This window comes from Chelonia mydas, chromosome 1 (assembly GCF_015237465.2).
Source record: "Chelonia mydas isolate rCheMyd1 chromosome 1, rCheMyd1.pri.v2, whole genome shotgun sequence".
NCBI classification, from domain to species: Eukaryota; Metazoa; Chordata; order Testudines; family Cheloniidae; genus Chelonia; species Chelonia mydas.
This window is the reverse complement of record NC_057849.1, coordinates 346,786,396-346,803,378: the sequence shown is the minus strand read 5'-3', so window position 1 is coordinate 346,803,378 and position 16,983 is coordinate 346,786,396. Positions and strand designations below refer to the sequence as shown.

General features: G+C 64.7%; 1 pseudogene; it reads left to right on the top strand.

The window, feature by feature from the left end:
* The first annotated feature begins 835 nt into the window (after nt 1-835).
* Nucleotides 836-8,323, top strand: LOC122465985 (annotated as a pseudogene).
* The last annotated feature ends 8,660 nt before the right edge of the window (nt 8,324-16,983 follow it).

The window sequence follows — 16,983 nt, the reverse complement described above, 5'->3', positions numbered from 1 at the left end:
TGTCTGGCTGCAGAGCTGCGAGAGTCCCCAGGGCAGTGGGCACCGAGGCCTTGGCCTGGTCGACGTGACTGTGATCTGTGCTCCGTGGGGGGGCACGGACACTGGCAGGGGGAGGGGAGGCTGGTGCCATCAGGCCCTTAGCATGCTTGGGAGAGGCGCAGCGCCGCCCTAATGCCCCGGCCCCGGTGGGGGCAGCGCCCTGGCCCTGGCAGTGTGGAAGGGGGAAGCGCGTTTGGAGCCGTTGTGGCCCCCGCCAGCCACGGGGCTCTGCTGCTGGGCCTCCTGGCCGTGCTGGTGCTCCCCGGCTGCCCGCTGGAGCGGTGTGTCCGTGTTCTGTTGCGGTGCCCCCGCCTGCCTGGGGCAGGCTCTGCAGCCATGTCCTTCTGTCCTCCCAGGCCTAGCCCTGCTGCTCCAGGCTGCATTTTTACAGGAAGGCCAAAGGCTGGGGTGCCATCCGCAGCCCGCTCTGCCTGGCCCCGTTCCCTCCCCCAGGGCTCTGCCTGGCCCCAGTGCCCAGCCTGCAGGAGCCGCTTCTGTCCGGGGCAGCCTCACCGAGCTGGCTGGAGCCTGGGCGCACCCCTTCCTCTGCTGCTCTGCTTGGCCAGGGGCCCTGCTGCCTCTGCCCTCAGCTTGGCCGAGCTGGCCCCGGGGCCGATGGGCTGGGGCCTAGGCGGGCTCAGCTTTCCCGCTCGCTGGCTGGCAGCAGGTTAAAGATAGCTCTGCCCTCCTGCCTGCTCCGAGATTCGTGTGGCGGCCCCGGCCCGGGCCTGCGCTGCCCAGAACTCCCCGCGCGGCTGGCGGCCCCGGGACGGGCCTGCAGGAGCTGCCATGGGCCATGCCCCGCGGGGCTCTCTGTGCTACTCTGCCCAGCCGGAGGTGGGGGGGCGAAGGCTTCTGGGCTGCAGCCTGGCACGCCGTGACTCGCCCCCCGAGGGCTGCGGCTGGCTGGGCTCTGATCTGCCTCCTGAGCTTCCTTTGCACCCTGACCAGCTTCTTCCTGCTGCCCAGCAAGGGGCCGGACGGCCGGGCGCCACGGGCAGAGCCCTGGGAGAGCAGCCCTGAGCAGAGGGTCTACGGGAGCCAAGGGGCAGGGCTGCCCTTCAGGACCGTCCAGACAGATCCCTGTGCCTTCCAGGTATGCTGCCGAAAATGCCACCTTCCTGGAGGGCTGTGCCCGTCACTCCCAGAGCCTGCTCCCCCATGGGGCCCTGCGGAGCCGGGTGGAGGCACCCCCCTAAATGCCATTGCACAGGCTGCGTTACTGCTTGGGGGCCTGGGCGTCCTGCTGGGCTGGGTGCAGTCCGGGGCCATGGGCCTCTCACCCGTGAGCCGAGCCCTACCCTGTGGGTGCATGCAGCCCGCCATCTGCCTGCGCCCGGTGGAGCAGAGCGTCCCGCGAGCCCCTCCCCATTGGCACGAAGGGGCTGGGTCTCCCCCCGGGGCTCTGTGCCCAGCAGCTTGGGTCCCTTCCGCCCCTGTCCCTGGGTGAGCCAAGGTGCCCTCAGGCTGCAGGTCCCAGCCTCCACCCCCAGGGATTCCTGCTGGCTGTCGCCCCCATGGGCCAGGCCTGGGTCTCCACTGGTGTGGGCCGGGTCACTTCTGCAGCCCCACAGGCCAGTGGCCATGGGCTTGTTCCAGCCCAGGCCTGGCTGGGACCACGGAGGCCTGTCTCTGGCCAGACTAGCAGCACGGGTGGGTCTGCAGACCCTGGCCCAGAGATGCCCCCCTTGCGGGAGGTGGCAGCTGCCCAGCAGCGCTGTGGGGCGAGGCCTGGGCTGCGCTCAGTGTCTGTGTCCAGTGCAGTGTCGGGTTGGGGCGCTGGTCTGGGGTGATGAGACCCGGGCTAAGGGCCCTGGTACCCCGGAGCTACCCCCTCCCACCTGGGAACAGCTCCCTGTGCCCAGAGCCTGTAGCGCCGGGGGCAGGGATGAGGGGAGCCCCTGCCCAGCAGACAGGTTCCCTGCGGGGGCCTGGCACCAGCTGGGCATAACATGGCCAGGAGTCTCTACACGCGTTGCCCCGAGGGAGCTGTCGTCCCCCTGCCCTGGGCCCTGACTCCTCCCTGCCCGAGCTGGGCCAGGCCCGGCTTAGCAGCCCCGGGTCTCTTGGTGCCCGCAGGTGGAGCTGGCCCGGCTGGCTGAGGAGAGCGCGTATTTCGGGGCGCTGGCACGATCCCTGATGCAGGAGGCTGCGGAGGGGCGGCTGGTGCTGGAGCACGTCCCATCGGGCGCCTTCCGCGCCATCCTGGAGTTTGTCTTCCTGGGGCACTTCGGGCTGGGTGAGGAGGAGCTGCTGCCCGCCGTCCAGGCTGCCAGCTACTTGCTGGTGCCCTCCTTCCTGGAGCAGTGCTGGCTGGCCCTGCGCCCCGGCAACTGCCTGTCCTACCTGCGCTTTGCCGAGGCCATCGGCCGCCCGGAGATGCGGGCCGTGCTGTGCCAGTTCCTGAGCGCCCAGCTCCTGGAGCTGGCGCCCGTCACGGGGCAGCTGGCCCCGGCGCTGCCGGAGGAGCTGGCATGGCTCCGGACGCGGGGCCCTCAGCAGCTGTGTGGCTCCGCAAGGAGACCCTGAGGACCCCGGCCACCCCCGACATGGAGCCCCTGCGCGGCCTCTACTGCCTCCCCCCGGGCCAGGGGGGCACCTGGCGCCGGGCCACCAGGCTGCCCTTCCGGGCCGACAAGTGGAGCTTCAGCACTGCCCAGCTGCTGAACGACCTGTCCCTCACCGGCGGCTACCGGGAGCGCCGCGGGGCCCGCGGGTTCGCCTTCCGCATGGCGGCCTTCCGCTACAACCCGCTGGCTGGCTGCTGGCAGCCCACCGCCCCGCTGCTGCAGCTCAGTGCCCCCTGCCCTGGTACCCCTGTGCCCTGGTACCTGCCCCCCCGCTATCGCTCCTTCACCCACAGCTTCCAGCCCACCGCCCCGCTGCTGCAGGTCAGTGCCCCGATACCCGTCACCTCTCTGCTACCGCTCCCCCACCCACCCCTGCTGTGGGGGTCCATGGCTCATACCCTAGTGCCCTTCCTCCCGCTATCGCTCCCCCAACCAGCCCTGCAGCCCACTCCCCACTGCTGGAGGGCAGTGCCCTGGTACCCCCCCCCCCCCGCTCTTGGTCAGGGCCCTGGTACCCCTTCCCCCTCCCCCTCCCTTCCCCAGCCCTGCAGCCCACCCCCCACTCATGGTCAGGGCCCTGGTACCCCCTCCCCCTACCGCTCCCCCTCCCGCCCCCAGCCCTGCAGCCCACCCCCCGCTCATGGGCAGGGCCCTGGTACCCCCCCCCACCCCACTGCTCCCCCTCCTGGCCCCAGCCCTGCAGCCCACCCCCCGCTCATGGGCAGGGCCCTGGTACCCCCCCCCCCCACCCCTCCCTTCCCCAGCCCTGCAGCCCACCCCCCGCTCATGGGCAGGGCCCTGGTACCCCCCTCCCCCTACCGCTCCCCCTCCTGGCCCCCAGCCCTGCAGCCCACCCCCCGCTCATGGGCAGGGCCCTGGTACCCCCCCCCCTCCCTCCCTTCCCCAGCCCTGCAGCCCACCCCCCGCTCATGGGCAGGGCCCTGGTACCCCCCCCCCCTCCCCTCCCTTCCCCAGCCCTGCAGCCCACCCCCCGCTCATGGGCAGGGCCCTGGTACCCCTGTGCCTGGTATCCCCTCCCCCTCCCTCACCCGCCGCTGGCAGCCCACCGCCCGTCAGAGCGGCTTGCCCCGGGGGCGCCACTTCGTGCCCTGCCCTCTCCCTGCTGCACCCGCTGGCTCCCTCCTGAGGGCCCCGGCACGTGCAGCTGGGTGGATGTGGGACCCGCTGCCCCAGGCGCCGAGCCTCCCAGGGCCAGGCTCCCACCCCCAGCTCTCAGCCTGGACCCCCGGCTACGCGCTGCCCCCCCCGCGTGGCATGGGGCGGGGCTCGGGCTGCTGCCCCCAGGCTCCAGGGTGCGAGGCTCCGGGCGGGGTCAGCTCTGCACCCCCCCCGCTCTCCGCGGCGGTGGGGCAGCGGATTGATGCCAGCGGGGGCTGGTACCGGGGCACGCTGCTGGCGCCGGGCGGCGGCACGGCTCTGTACACGGCGGTGGAGCCCTACGGCCCCTGGAGCGGCTCCCGGGCCCTCGTCTCCTCGCCGCCCCTCACCGACTTCGCCTTCGCCCTCTCGCTGTCCCACGGCCGTGCGCGGCTCACGCCGGGAGCGTCTACGCCCTGGGCAGCGTGCAGGGGACGGGCGAGACGCTGCTGCTGTGATACGACGCCAGGGCAGGGGAGCAGCGCCCCACCTGGCGCTGCCCGGGGAGAGAGCCCCGGCCCCGGGGGGTCCAGCCGGGCCTCCCGGAGCTGCAGCCCCGTCTCCAGCCGCCTGCTCCTCCCTGCGGCTGGGCTGTGATCAGAGACGCTGCGGACGGACGTGAGTCCCCGGCCCGCGCCCCCCGTCTGCTGGGCCGTCTCAGGGAGCCTTCCAGCTCCCAGGCTGATGGGCCTCGGGGTGTGGGGAGGGAAGGGGGAGGAGACTGGGGGGGGCTGGGGCAAGCGTGTGGGTGAGGATGGGTTGGCATGGGGAGTGGATTGGGATGAAAGTAGGGGAGTTGAGAGGGGGATGGGCTGGGGTAGGGTGAGGTCCGGGCAGGGCGTGGGCAGGGGGTGAGGGTGGACAGGGTGAGAACGGGCATGGGGTGGGCAGGTGAGGATGGGTGTGGAGGTGGCCTGGGGTGAGGGTGGGCAGGGAGAGGATGGGCATGGGGGTGAGGCGAGAGGGGTGGGCAGCTGAGGGTGGGTGTGGGGGTGGGCTGAGGTGAGCTGAGGTCCGGGCTGGGTGAAGGTGGGCAGTCAGAGGATGAGGTGCGGGGGTGTAATGGTGCTGCCCGTGGGAGCCCGCTGAGGTCAGGGTGAACTGCAAACAGACTGGGGCAGACAAACCCCAAACGCTGGCGGCTATTCCACTACGGAGATTTGCCCAGCCAGCCCAAACCAGCTTCTACAGCCCCTCCCTGGTTACTCAGCCGTTCAAATAATGCCGTTCCCTTAAAGTGCCCAGCTTCCGGCCTCCCTCCAGACACACCTGTCAGATACAATGATGATCACTGAAAATCTTCTCTCATCATATCAAAGAAAAGGTTCTTCCAGTCCCAAAGGTCTGGGACTCGGGTCAAATTATAACTTAGATCTTACCCCAAATACACACTTACGGCCAATTCTTATCAACTAAACTAAAATGTATTTGTCACAGAGTCCCCGGGCGATGCTCTGGAACGGCTCCCCATGAAGCCAGGCAGGACTCTGGGGAAGTCTCCTCTCTCGGAGCAGCCTGTCTGCAGGACACACAGCTCACCCGGCTTCCCCCTTCCTGAGTCTGACCTCGGAGCATTCAGCCTCCTCTGCCCCTCCGTGCACTTCCCACAGCGAGTCCGCCCAGGCGGGGTCCTGGGGAAGCCAGAGGGTCCTGCCCCTCAACTCCGCAGTCAGACGTGACTCTCAGCCAGCCAGTAAAACAGAAGGTTTATTAGGTTTCAGAGTAACAGCCGTGTTAGTCTGTATTCGCAAAAAGAAAAGGAGTACTTGTGGCACCTTAGAGACTAACCAATTTATTTGAGCATAAGCTTTCGTGAGCTACAGCTCACTTCATCGGATGCATTCAGTGGAAACTGCAGAAGACATTATATACACAGAAACCATGAAACAATACCTCCTCCCACCCCATATTAGATGACAGGAACATGGTCTAAAACAGAGCTTGTAGGTGCAGAGAACAGGACCCCGCAGCTGGGTCCATTTGGGGGGCAGTGAGCCAGACAACCCCGTCTGCACTTCACTCCATGTCCCAGCCAGCCCCAAACTGAAACTCTCTCCAGCCCCTCCTTCTCTGGGCTTTGTCCCTTTCCCAGGCCAGGAAGTCACCGGATTCCTTTGTTCTCCAACCCTTTAGCTCTCACCTTGCAGGGGGGAAGGGCCCAGGCCATCAGTTGCCAGGAGACAGGGTGTCGGCCATTCTCTGTGTAGACGCCATCACACTGGCCCTCTGCTCTGCAACAATCACCCCCCGTTATTCCAGCCCCTAGATACTTAAGAACTGCATAGGGGAAACTGAGGCACCCACACAGTATTCAGCGAGAACCTTAAGAACAGCTCCACTTCGTCAGGCATAGTAATAGACAAGACTTGTTTGCTGACATCACAAGACCTGAGCAAACAGCTCCCCTTCTATCTCTAACAATGCAGGCTGCATTTCAGAGCTCTATTCATTTACAGATCTTCCTAACAAGTCTTTAAAGGTTTCAGAGTGGTACCCATGTTAGTCTGTATCAGCAAAAACAACAGGAAGTCCTTGTGGCACCTTAGAGACTAACAAATTTATTTGGGCATAAACTTTCGTGGGCTAGAACCCACTTCATCAGATGCATGGAGTGGAAAATATGATACCAAGGTGATCTATGCCATCATGTGCCAGCAATGCCCCTCTGCCATGTACATTGGCCAGCCTGGACAGTCTCTACGCAAAAGAATAAATGGACACAAATCTGACATCAGGAATTTATAATATTCATAAACCAGTCGGAGAACACTTCAACCTCCCTGGACACTCAATAACAGACCTAAAAGTGGCAATTCTTCAACAACAAAACTTCAAAAACAGACTGCACCGTGAAGCTGCAGAACTGGGATTAATTTGCAAACTGGACACCATCAGATTAGGCCTGAATAAAGACTGGGAGTGGCTGGATCATTATAAAACCTAAACCGAATTTCCCCCTATTGTTACTTCCGCCTTGTCAACTCTCATTACCATTGCAGAAGTTATTTTCCCTCCCTTGGTATCTTGCTGTCAATTGAATTGTCTCGTTGGCCTGACCTCACACGAGGTAAGGCAACTCTCAGCCTTTCGTGTATTTATACCTTCTCCTGTATTTTCACTCCATGCATCTGATGAAGTGGGTTCTAGCCCATGAAAACTTATGCCCAAATAAATGTGTTAGTCTCTAAGTCTTTAAAGTTTTGTCCATGGGTCAGGTCAGTCTGTGAGTTAATTAACTCTTTCTGGCCTGGTGTCACCTTTCAGTGAGATATCACATTGCACTCACAACGTCACAGGGAGTGCCTGGGGTGAGGGGGTGGGCAGGGTGAGGTGAGGTGAGGATGGGTGTGGGACCTGGGGTGAAGGTGGGTCTGGGCCAGGTGGGATGAGGGTGATGGGTCGAGTGAGGACGGGTGTGGGGGTGGGCGGGATGAGGGTGGGTCCAGGCCGGGTGGGGCAAGGCCCAGGCAGGATGAAGACAGCTGTGTGTGTGGGGTGGGCTCGGATGAGGATGAGGGGTGGGGATATGCTGGAGTAAGGTTAGGGGTGGGCGGGGGTGGGCAGATGAGGATGCTCATGGGGCTGGGCTAGGGTGAGGCGAGGACGGGGCTGGGTGAAGGTGAGGAGGGGTGTTGGGTGGGCAGGGTGAGATGCACAGGGTGAGGATGGGCGCGGTGAGGACAGGTGGGGGGAGTGGGGTGAGGGCGGGCAGGGGAGTGGGCAGGATGAGGGCAGGCAGAGGGAGGATGGGGGTGGGCAGGGTGAGGATGGGGGGGACTGGGGTGAGGGGAGGCAGGGGAGAGGGCGGGGTGAGGACAGGTGTGGGGGTGGGTGGGATGAGGGTGGGGGGGACTGGGCTGAGAGCGGGCAGGGGAATGGGTGGGGTGAGGACGGGTGTGGGGGTGGGCGGGGTGAGGGTGGGTCCGGGCCGGGTGGGGCAGGGTCTGGTCCGGTGCGGGGGCGACGCCCGACCCTCCCACGCTCTCTCGTTGCAGACACGTGGCAGGAGCTGCTCCCAACGCTGACGCGAGCCGGCGCCGACCTGCCCGGCCTCTATTTCCTGGGGGGCTCGGAGCCCCTCCACGTGGTGGGGGGCAACGCCCAGGAGAACGTGGTGATTTCCTTCAGCCCGGGGGCCCGGCGCTGGGGCCCGGCGCGGAGCCTGCCCAAGTGCAGCCTGGCAGGGCAGGGCGTGGCCCTGGGCAGCCGCCTCTACGTGGCGGCGCCAGAGCTGGGCACGGTGCTGGCACTGCAGCTGGGCTCGCTGCCCGCTGCCCACCCCGCCCTTCCCCCTCTCCTACGAGGCCCTCTTCTTCCTGCACTTCCCTCTGCCCCCACCCCCGGGTGGGGAGCGGGGCACTGAGCGGGGGCAGGCGGGCGCCAGAGGGCCCACGAGCCAGCTGGAGCAGCGAGGGGACCCCCCGCCCCCGGCTGGCAGGACCCCGTCATGGGGAGCCCGGGGTTCACCCCCTGCCACGAGCAGTGTGCAGCGTGGGCCGGGGGGAGGGAAGGGGAGGGGGGCTCGTCTGCCTACTGATGACTCGCTGGCTCGTTAAGGTCACTGTGGGACCCGGACCGGTGCCACGCGGGGGCTGTGGCTGGTCCCCGGCGCTGTGCGGGGCTCTCGGGGACACACGGCATTTACACCTGCCGCAGGTTCTCCCCGGGCAAAGGCTGGACCGAGGCCGACGCGGCAGCCCCGGGGGACCCTTTGTCCAGATCGGAGGCTGCAGCAGGAAGGGGGGGGGCCCGTAGTGCCAACCCCAGCGGGGGGAGCCGGCCTGGAGCCTGCCGAGCCGGGGCTGGGCGCCTGTCACAAGCCTCCAGGTCCCCGGGGAGCTGAACGGTGGGGGAGGAACTTGCAGGGGGCCCCCCACGGGCGCTGCCCGTTCCCGGGGGGGGGGGGGGCTGAGCCTGGTGCCTCCTTTGTCGCTGCTGTTCCCCCCCCCCGCCTGCTCCCAGCCCCCTCCCGCCTTATTTGTCCTGCTGCCCTTTCACCCGTGTACCGGCTGCTATTTCTGGGGCTGGCTCTGAGCCCAGGGCCAGCTGCCGGGTGGGCGCCGGACGGGGTGGGGGGCACCATGGGGTGCGCCTCGGGCAGGGGGGGTGTCCCGGGCCACACCCAACAGCGTCCCTGGCTCAGCGCCGCCTCCCGCCTCCTGCCCAAAGCCAGGGCATGGCACCGGGTGCTGGGGCAGGCCTGGCCCCTCCCCACTTCCTGGCTGGCCCCCCCTTCCCGTGGCCCAGCCTGGCAGGGGAGGGGATGGGCTCTGATTAGTCCCAGATTTGGGGACCCCCCTGCACCGGGGGTTGCTGAGTGTCTTGGTGAGTTTGTCGCCTTCCTTCGTGCGGGGAGGGAAGGGGACAGGCCTGGCCCACTCAGCCCTAGTGCCCGTGCCTGGAGCACGCCTGGGCACACTCACACACATGCAGACACTCACACACCCTCCTGGCATCCCCCCCGCCCCCCCCCGAGGCTACACTGCGTCCCCTGGGGCCGTGCCCCACTCAGCCGCCCCCCCGGGCTGCAGCCTGGGCAGAGCCCTGCCGGGCGCGGGGAGGCCTGGGCCGGGGACTCTCCTCCAGGTGCCCGTGTGGTGGTGGAGGGAGGGGGCCGCGTGCTGCTGGCTGGCTCCAGGCCGCTGGCAGGGAGCTGGCTCGGTGGGGCTCTGGCCCGGGAGAAGGACACGGGGCCAGTGGGGTTGGCAGGGGCTGGGGCACCTTGAGGCCAGGGCGGCTCGTCCACTTCAGCCCAGCGCTGGAGCAGCCGCACGCCCCTGCACACCAGCGAAGGGGCAGGCCCCTGGCTACCCCCTGGCTGGGTGGGCGTCCAGCCCGGCCCCAGCCTCCTGCCCCCCGCGACATCCTCCCCTCCAGTACCGGGGTTGGGGGGGGCACAGGCAGGGCTGGTTTTGGGCCACGTGAGGTGCGTGCAGGGGGCACCGTCAGACTCCCCATCCCAGGGCGGCTGGGGGCTGGGAACAAGGCAGAGCGGGGTAAAGGGGCTCTCCCAGGCGAGAGGCTGGGGGCTCCCCGCTGGGCAGAGCGGGGTAACACTGGGGAGGCTCTGCTGGTACAAGGACAGGGCAGGAGTGCCAGGGAGTCCGGGCGCTGGTGTGTGAGATGTGGCGGGGGGGGTGTCATGGGCCGGGATGTTGAGTGATTTTGCAGGAGAGAAAGAACCGATGTGTGGGACGGTCCGTGCAATGCCTGATAATAAACCATCCCTACGGAGGGTATTGGTGAGGCAAGACAGTGTGTGTGGAGTTACTGGGGACTCGGAAAGGAGAAACTGAGGCAGGCATGCCTGCCATGCTGCGGTCTGCTGCAGGAGGGTGCCCTGGGCAGTGGCTGCCCTCTGACACCCACCCACCTAGGTCCCCACCTCCCCCCGTGCAGGGGAGGGAAGGGCAGCATGGCCAGGCCCAGTTGTGCCCCAGCCTGGCTTGGGTGCTGCCCTGGGGCTGGAGTAGCTGTCTCTGGTGAGAAGCCGCCATTCTCCGGGAAGAGCAGCCGGTGCTAGAGCCAGGCCCCACCTGGGTCGGAGCCAGGAGGGGTCAGGACAGGCAGCCACGTGCTATAGCTGGCAGCTGCCTGGAGGGGCAGAGAAGGGGTATGGGGGTGGGTGGGGCGGCATCGTGGGCAGAGGTGGAGTGAGACACTTCTGTCCTTGGCCCTTTGCGAGCCAGGGCCTCAGGCAGGCTGCAGGCAGGCAGGGGCGCGGGTGAGAGGGGGTGGCGGGGATGGCCCGCGGGGGCAGGGTCCGATTTCAGGATGCCATGTAGGGCCGCAGGGAGGCCGGATGCCAGGTGTCCTGTTACAGGCAGCGTGGAGCGGGGCAGGCAGGGCAGGCAGGGGACGCAGAGCAGCGGGTTTGAAGGACGCAGGAAGCACCGTTCCTAGGGGCTCTGCCAAGGGCGGACGTGGCACTGACGCCCGGAGACTCGGCACCTTCTGAGCAGGTACCAGCGTCTGCGGCTCGGCTCCCCGGGCAGGGCAGGGCCTGGGGCTGGGGCTGGGGCTGCCCACCCAGGATGGGCCTTGTGGGGCCAAGGCTGCACTTTGCTCAGTTGGCCGCCAGCCAAGCCCCAGCCTGTCCAGCTGACTGCCTCCCAGTGCCCTGGCTAGGGTGCCCGTAGGCTGGCCTGCAGCTGCTGGCCATCCTGGGCGTGTTTCAGGCCGTGCTGACCCTGTGCTCCACATGTTTGTAGCGTGTTGCACCGCCCTCCGTGTGTCCTTGGCATGTTGGGGATGCGCTGTCCCTTTGTGTGGTACATGCTCCTGCCGGGTTTGGGGTGCAGATGGTGGGTTTGGATGAACACTCCCCTTTGGACCATGGCTGGGCTTGACTGTGCGGGGGGGGGTGTCCTTAGCACATGTAGGCGTGCACTGTCCCTTTGTATAGGCCTTTGGGGACTGGGGCTACGGGGTCTGGGGTACCCTGCCATTTGCAGCCTGCGTTCCCTGTGTTTGGGGTACACCATCCCTGTGTCGGGGTGTCCCGGGGTCCCGGGCCATGCTCTGGAACTGCTCCCATGAAGCCAGGCAGGACTCTGGGGCAGTCTCCTCTCTGGGAGCAGCCTGTCTGCAGGACACACAGCTCCCCGGCTTCCCCCTTCCTGGGTCTGACCTCGGAGCATTCAGCCTCCTCTGCCCTCCGTGCGCTTTCCCCAGTGAGTCCGCCCAGGCAGGGTCCTGGGGAAGCCAGAGGGTCCTGCCCGCTCTGCACTTCATCCTCGTCCCAGCCAGCCCCAAACTGAAACTCTCTCCAGCCCTCCTCCTCTGGGCTTTGTCCCTTTCCCGGGCCAGGAGGGCACCTGATCCCTTTGTTCTCCAACCCTTTAGCTCTCACCTTGCAGGGGGAAGGGCCAGGCCATCAGTTGCCAGGAAACAGGGTGTCGGCCATTCTCTGTGTCCAGACCCTGCACACACCTGCCCTCTAGGGCTCTGCAGTGATCATACACCCTTACCCCACCCCCTAGATACTTAAGAACTGCATAGGGGAAACTGAGGCACCCCACACTATTCAGAGGAAACATTAAGAACAGCCCCGCTTCGTCACACGGGGTCTTTAACATGCTGGGTTTGGGGACACGCTCGAGGTGCTGGCTATGCAGGGGTGCACTGGCCCTTGCTAGCTGGGCCTTGCCTTGTTGGGGTCCCTTCGCCTCTTGCGCTTTGAGCTTTGAGTGCAAAAACGCTGTTCCTCTCCTTGACCTTACCAGCATTTAGCACTCACTAATTTGGGTGAGCTCGTCCCAGATCCTGGCTGCATGCGTCAGCCCAGGGGGTGTCTGTATCGATCCATGTGTCTGTCTGCAGCGGGTGTGCCAGCCAGGGCGTGTCCGTGTGTCTGTCTGCAGCCGGGTGTGCAGTCCAGGGGGTGTCCGTTTGTCTGTCTGCAGCTGGGTGTGCCAGCCCAGGGGGTGTCCGTGTGCCTGTCTGCTGCAGCCGGCTGTGCCAGCCCAGGGCGTGTCGTGTTTCTGTCTGCAGCCGCTGTGCCAGCCCAGGGCGTGTCCGTGTGTCTGTCTGCAGCCGGGTGTGCCAGCCCAGGGCGTTCCGTGTGTCTGTCTGCAGCTGGGTGTGCCAGCCCACAGAGGAGTTGGTGCCCGCGGCTGGCCGTGTCTGTCTGTGCCTCTCCCTGCTGCTCCGAGGAAGCTGGGTAGCTCTGACCCTTCCCTCACTTGGCCCATTCCAGCTGCATGTGACGGAAACAAACCCTGGGAGCTGTGGCCAAGCTGCCCGTTGGCGTGACGGCACCGCTGGCCCCAGCCCAGGGAATGTCACAGCTGCCGCGAGGATGGCGTGCGACAGGCTGGCAGGGCCTAGTGGGGGGTGGGGGGGCACACGGGTACTGTGGGAGCCGTGTGAGGGCAGCAGGACTAGAGTGGGGTGTGTCAGCGGCCTGCACTCCGTGCTTTGCCCCAGCCTTCAAACAGTGTGTCGGAGGGACCCCTTCCCTGCGCCAGCCCCACAAGGGGTCCCACAGCCTCGCCACCCCCGAGGCTGAGCCGCTGGGTTCCAGCCCCCGACTTCACCCGTGAGCTCTGCCCAGAGAGTCCTGCTGAGCCAGACGCGGGTCAGAGCCCGTGACTCTGCAAGGCCCCGGCACCTCAGCCGGTGTCTGCAGCGCGTCCAGCCGGGTTTGGGACTCATCTGGACACCGCGTCCGAAGTCCTGAGGTCAGCAGCTGTGGAGGAAATGAAGGGGACGACAGAGATCAGCCAGGCCAGCGCCAGGCCCCTTGAGCCAGGGTACTGCAGGAACCAGCGGGGGCTTCTTTTTCTCTGCCCCCTCTTTGTCTTGCCCTCAGGCGTCCCAGATTCACAGGGTCGGGGTTACAGCTCCAGCTCTGGCCCAGTCTCTAGGAGGGGCCCATCCGTGGGACCAGACCCCCGAGGGGTCTCACACTTCCTCCAGGGTCAGCCACGCGGCCTCACCGCCTCCGGAGACGGGGCCTCTGGGCCTGCAGCCCCCCACTGCACGCCATGAGCTCCGGCTGAGCCAGACCCCGAGGGAGGCTTGGCCAGGCTGCCGGGCCTAACGCACCTCGCCCAGCGTCTGCCGTGACGCCCGCCCAGCGCGGGCCGAGCAGCCGGGTTGCCAGCTGGGCACCGCGCGGGACAGAACGCCAGGTACAGCCTCGTCTGCTCTGCCGCCAGCGGGGGCGCTCCTGTCTGATCTGCAAGAGATGTCAAGAGTAACAAGAAGGGTTTCTTCAGGTATGTTGGCAACAAGAAGAAAGCCAAGGAAAGTGTGGGCCCCTTACTGAATGAGGGAGGCAACCTAGTGACAGAGGATGTGGAAAAAGCTAATGTACTCAATGCTTTTTTGCCTCTGTTTTCACTAGCAAGGTCAGCTCCCAGACTGCTGCGCTGGGCATCACAAAATGGGGAAGAGATGGCCAGCCCTCTGTAGAGATAGAGGTGGTTAGGGACTATTTAGAAAAGCTGGACGTGCACAAGTCCATGGGGCCGGACGAATTGCATCCGAGAGTGCTGAAGGAATTGGCGGCTGTGATTGCAGAGCCCTTGGCCATTATCTTTGAAAACTCGTGGCGAACGGGGGAAGTCCCGGATGACTGGAAAAGGCTAATGTAGTGCCCATCTTTAAAAAAGGGAAGAAGGAGGATCCTGGGAACTACAGGCCAGTCAGCTCACCTCAGTCCTGGAAAAATCATGGAGCAGGTCCTCAAAGAATCAATCCTGAAGCACTTAGAGGAGAGGAAAGTGATCAGGAACAGTCAGCATGGATTCACCAAGGGAAGGTCATGCCTGACTAATCTAATCGCCTTTTATGATGAGATTACTGGTTCTGTGGATGAAGGGAAAGCAGTGGATGTATGTTTCTTGACTTTAGCAAAGCTTTTGACACGGTCTCCCACAGCATTCTTGTCAGCAAGTTAAGGAAGTATGGGCTGGATGAATGCACTATAAGGTGGGTAGAAAGCTGGCTAGATTGTCGGGCTCAACGGGTAGTGATCATGGCTCCATGTCTAGTTGGCAGCCGGTGTCAAGTGGAGTGCCCCAGGGGTCGGTCCTGGGGCCGGTTTTGTTCAATATCTTCATAAATGATCTGGAGGATGGTGTGGATTGCACTCTCAGCAATTTGCGGATGATACTAAACTGGGAGGAGTGGTAGTAGATACGCTGGAGGGGAGGGATAGGATACAGAAGGACCTAGACAAATTGGAGGATTGGGCCAAAAGAAATCTGATGAGGTTCAATAAGGATAAGTGCAGGGTCCTGCACTTAGGACGGAAGAACCCAATGCACCGCTACAGACTAGGGACCGAATGGCTAGGCAGCAGTTCTGCGGAAAAGGACCTAGGGGTGACAGTGGACGAGAAGCTGGATATGAGTCAGCAGTGTGCCCTTGTTGCCAAGAAGGCCAATGGCATTTTGGGATGTATAAGTAGGGGCATAGCGAGCAGATCGAGGGACGTGATCGTTCCCCTCTATTCGACACTGGTGAGGCCTCATCTGGAGTACTGTGTCCAGTTTGGGCCCACACTACAAGAAGGATGTGGATAAATTGGAAAGAGTCCAGCGAAGGGCAACAAAAATGATTAGGGGTCTAGAGCACATGACTTATGAGGAGAGGCTGAGGGAGCTGGGATTGTTTAGTCTGCAGAAGAGAAGAATGAGGGGGGATTTGATAGCTGCTTTCAACTACCTGAAAGGGGGTTCCAAAGAGGATGGCTCTAGACTGTTCTCAATGGTAGCAGATGACAGAACGAGGAGTAATGGTCTCAAGTTGCAATGGGGGAGGTTTAGATTGGATATTAGGAAAAACTTTTTCACTAAGAGGGTGGTGAAACACTGGAATGCGTTACCTAGGGAGGTGGTAGAATCTCCTTCCTTAAGGTTTTTAAGGTCAGCTTGACAAAGCCCTGCTGGGATGATTTACTGGGACTTGCGTCCTGCTTTGAGCAGGGTGGTTGGACTAGATGACCTTCTGGGGTCCCTTCCAACCCTGATATTCTATGATTCTAGATTCTATGATTCTATGATCTGCTTGGGCAGACTCCAGGCCAGCGCCCCGACTCCTCCCAGCAGCCGGCTCTGACCCCCACCTCCCAGCCCTTTGGTCTCCAGCTGGGGGATGGTTGTCCGGGGGGGGGCAATCCACATCCCTCTGGGCCCTTGGGCCCTGGGCGTCTCTGTCACAGTGATTGGCTTGCCATTGTCTCCTCACATGCTCCATTGAGCTGGGACTAAGGCCCAGACAGCCGGGTGACGGCCACACCTGTGTCTCTTCGCCCGCCCTGAGAGCCACCAGCCCTTCCCTTCCCCCCGGGGAACAATGCAGCAAATGGGGGAAACGGAGCCAGGAGACTCATAAACAATAGTACAGAACGGTCTCCCTGTGTCACCGCAGGGCAAGAGACACGGCCCCGTGAGCTCAGTTCCCAGCCCAGCTGCCAAGCCAAGGCCATGTGCAGCCCGCAGGTAGCTGCCAAGCGACAAGGGTCACGTCAGTCCTTGGGCTTCCCGCTGTCTCTGCAGGGTCTTCTCCGGCAGCGGGTTTCAAACTGCCGGTCGGGACCCAATACTGGGTCGTGGAGTGGAAGGCCCTGGTCGCGGCGGCTCTGGTCAGCACGGCGACCGGGCCGTTTTAAAATCCCACGCAGTGCTGCCCGGCTAAGCAGGCTAGTCCCTACCTGGCCCGAAGTGGCCAGCAGCTGTCTGGCTCCTAGGCGAGGGGCCACGGGGCTCTGCACTGCCCCCATCCCAAGCACCGACTCCGCGCTCCCATTGGTCGGTTCTCGGCCAATGGGAACGGGGGGGGCGCGGGCTGCGGGCAAGAGCCATGCTGAGCTGCTTGAGTGCCTCTGCCGAGGAGCCGGAACTGCTGCGGCTGCTTCTAGGGGCGCAGCCGGGTCCGCAGTGCCAGGACGGCGGGAAGCCGCCTTAGCGCCCCCGCTGCACCGTGAGAGGGAGCTGCCCGAGGTAAGCCTGCGCCCCAGCCCGAGGCCTGTCCCAGTCCTGAGCCCCCCAGACCTGGAGCCTCCTCCTGCACCCGAACGGGGCCCATTCGTAGTGCCCAGAGAAACACAGCGTGGCTCCTGTTTGCCCCATTGAACCCTCGAATCTCCACCCGCTGGGTGGCAGTACCAGGGCCACAGGGGCAGACGTCATCCGACTGGGTCATCTGAAGGGTACAGACAGTTCCCACGGCTGGGGGATGGCCCCAGGGGGGGGGGGGGCCGGGCTGAGACCAGGGGCTGGGGGGTGGCCCCCTGGAGGGGGGAAGGCAGGGCCTAGAGTTGGGGCTGAGGGCCAGTCCCCTGTGGGGCAATGGGGCCTGGGGTGGAGGAGCAGTGGGCTGAGAGTTGGGGACTGGTCCATGTGGGGATCGAGGCTGGGGAAATGGCCCATGGGGGGGGGCAGCAGCAGGGCCTAGAGCTGGGGGTCAGTCCCCTGTGGGGGCAATGGGCCCTGGGGTTGGGGGGGCAGTGGGGCTGAGATCTGGGCTGAGGGCTGCCCCACTGAGGGAGGGGTGCCTGGGAGTGAGTTCCCTGTGGGAGGACAGCAGGGACTACAACCTGGGCGGGGGGAGTATCCTGTGGGGGCATGGGGCTGGGGTTCCCCTCTTAGGAAAGTCCTCGTGGGGGAAGACCCTGGCAGGGTCCAGTTCATGGCGAGGTCTGGGGTCAGGAGTCCACTCAGTGGGGCTGGGGGGAGGGAGGCAGGGGGTGGGCTGGGGAAGGGGG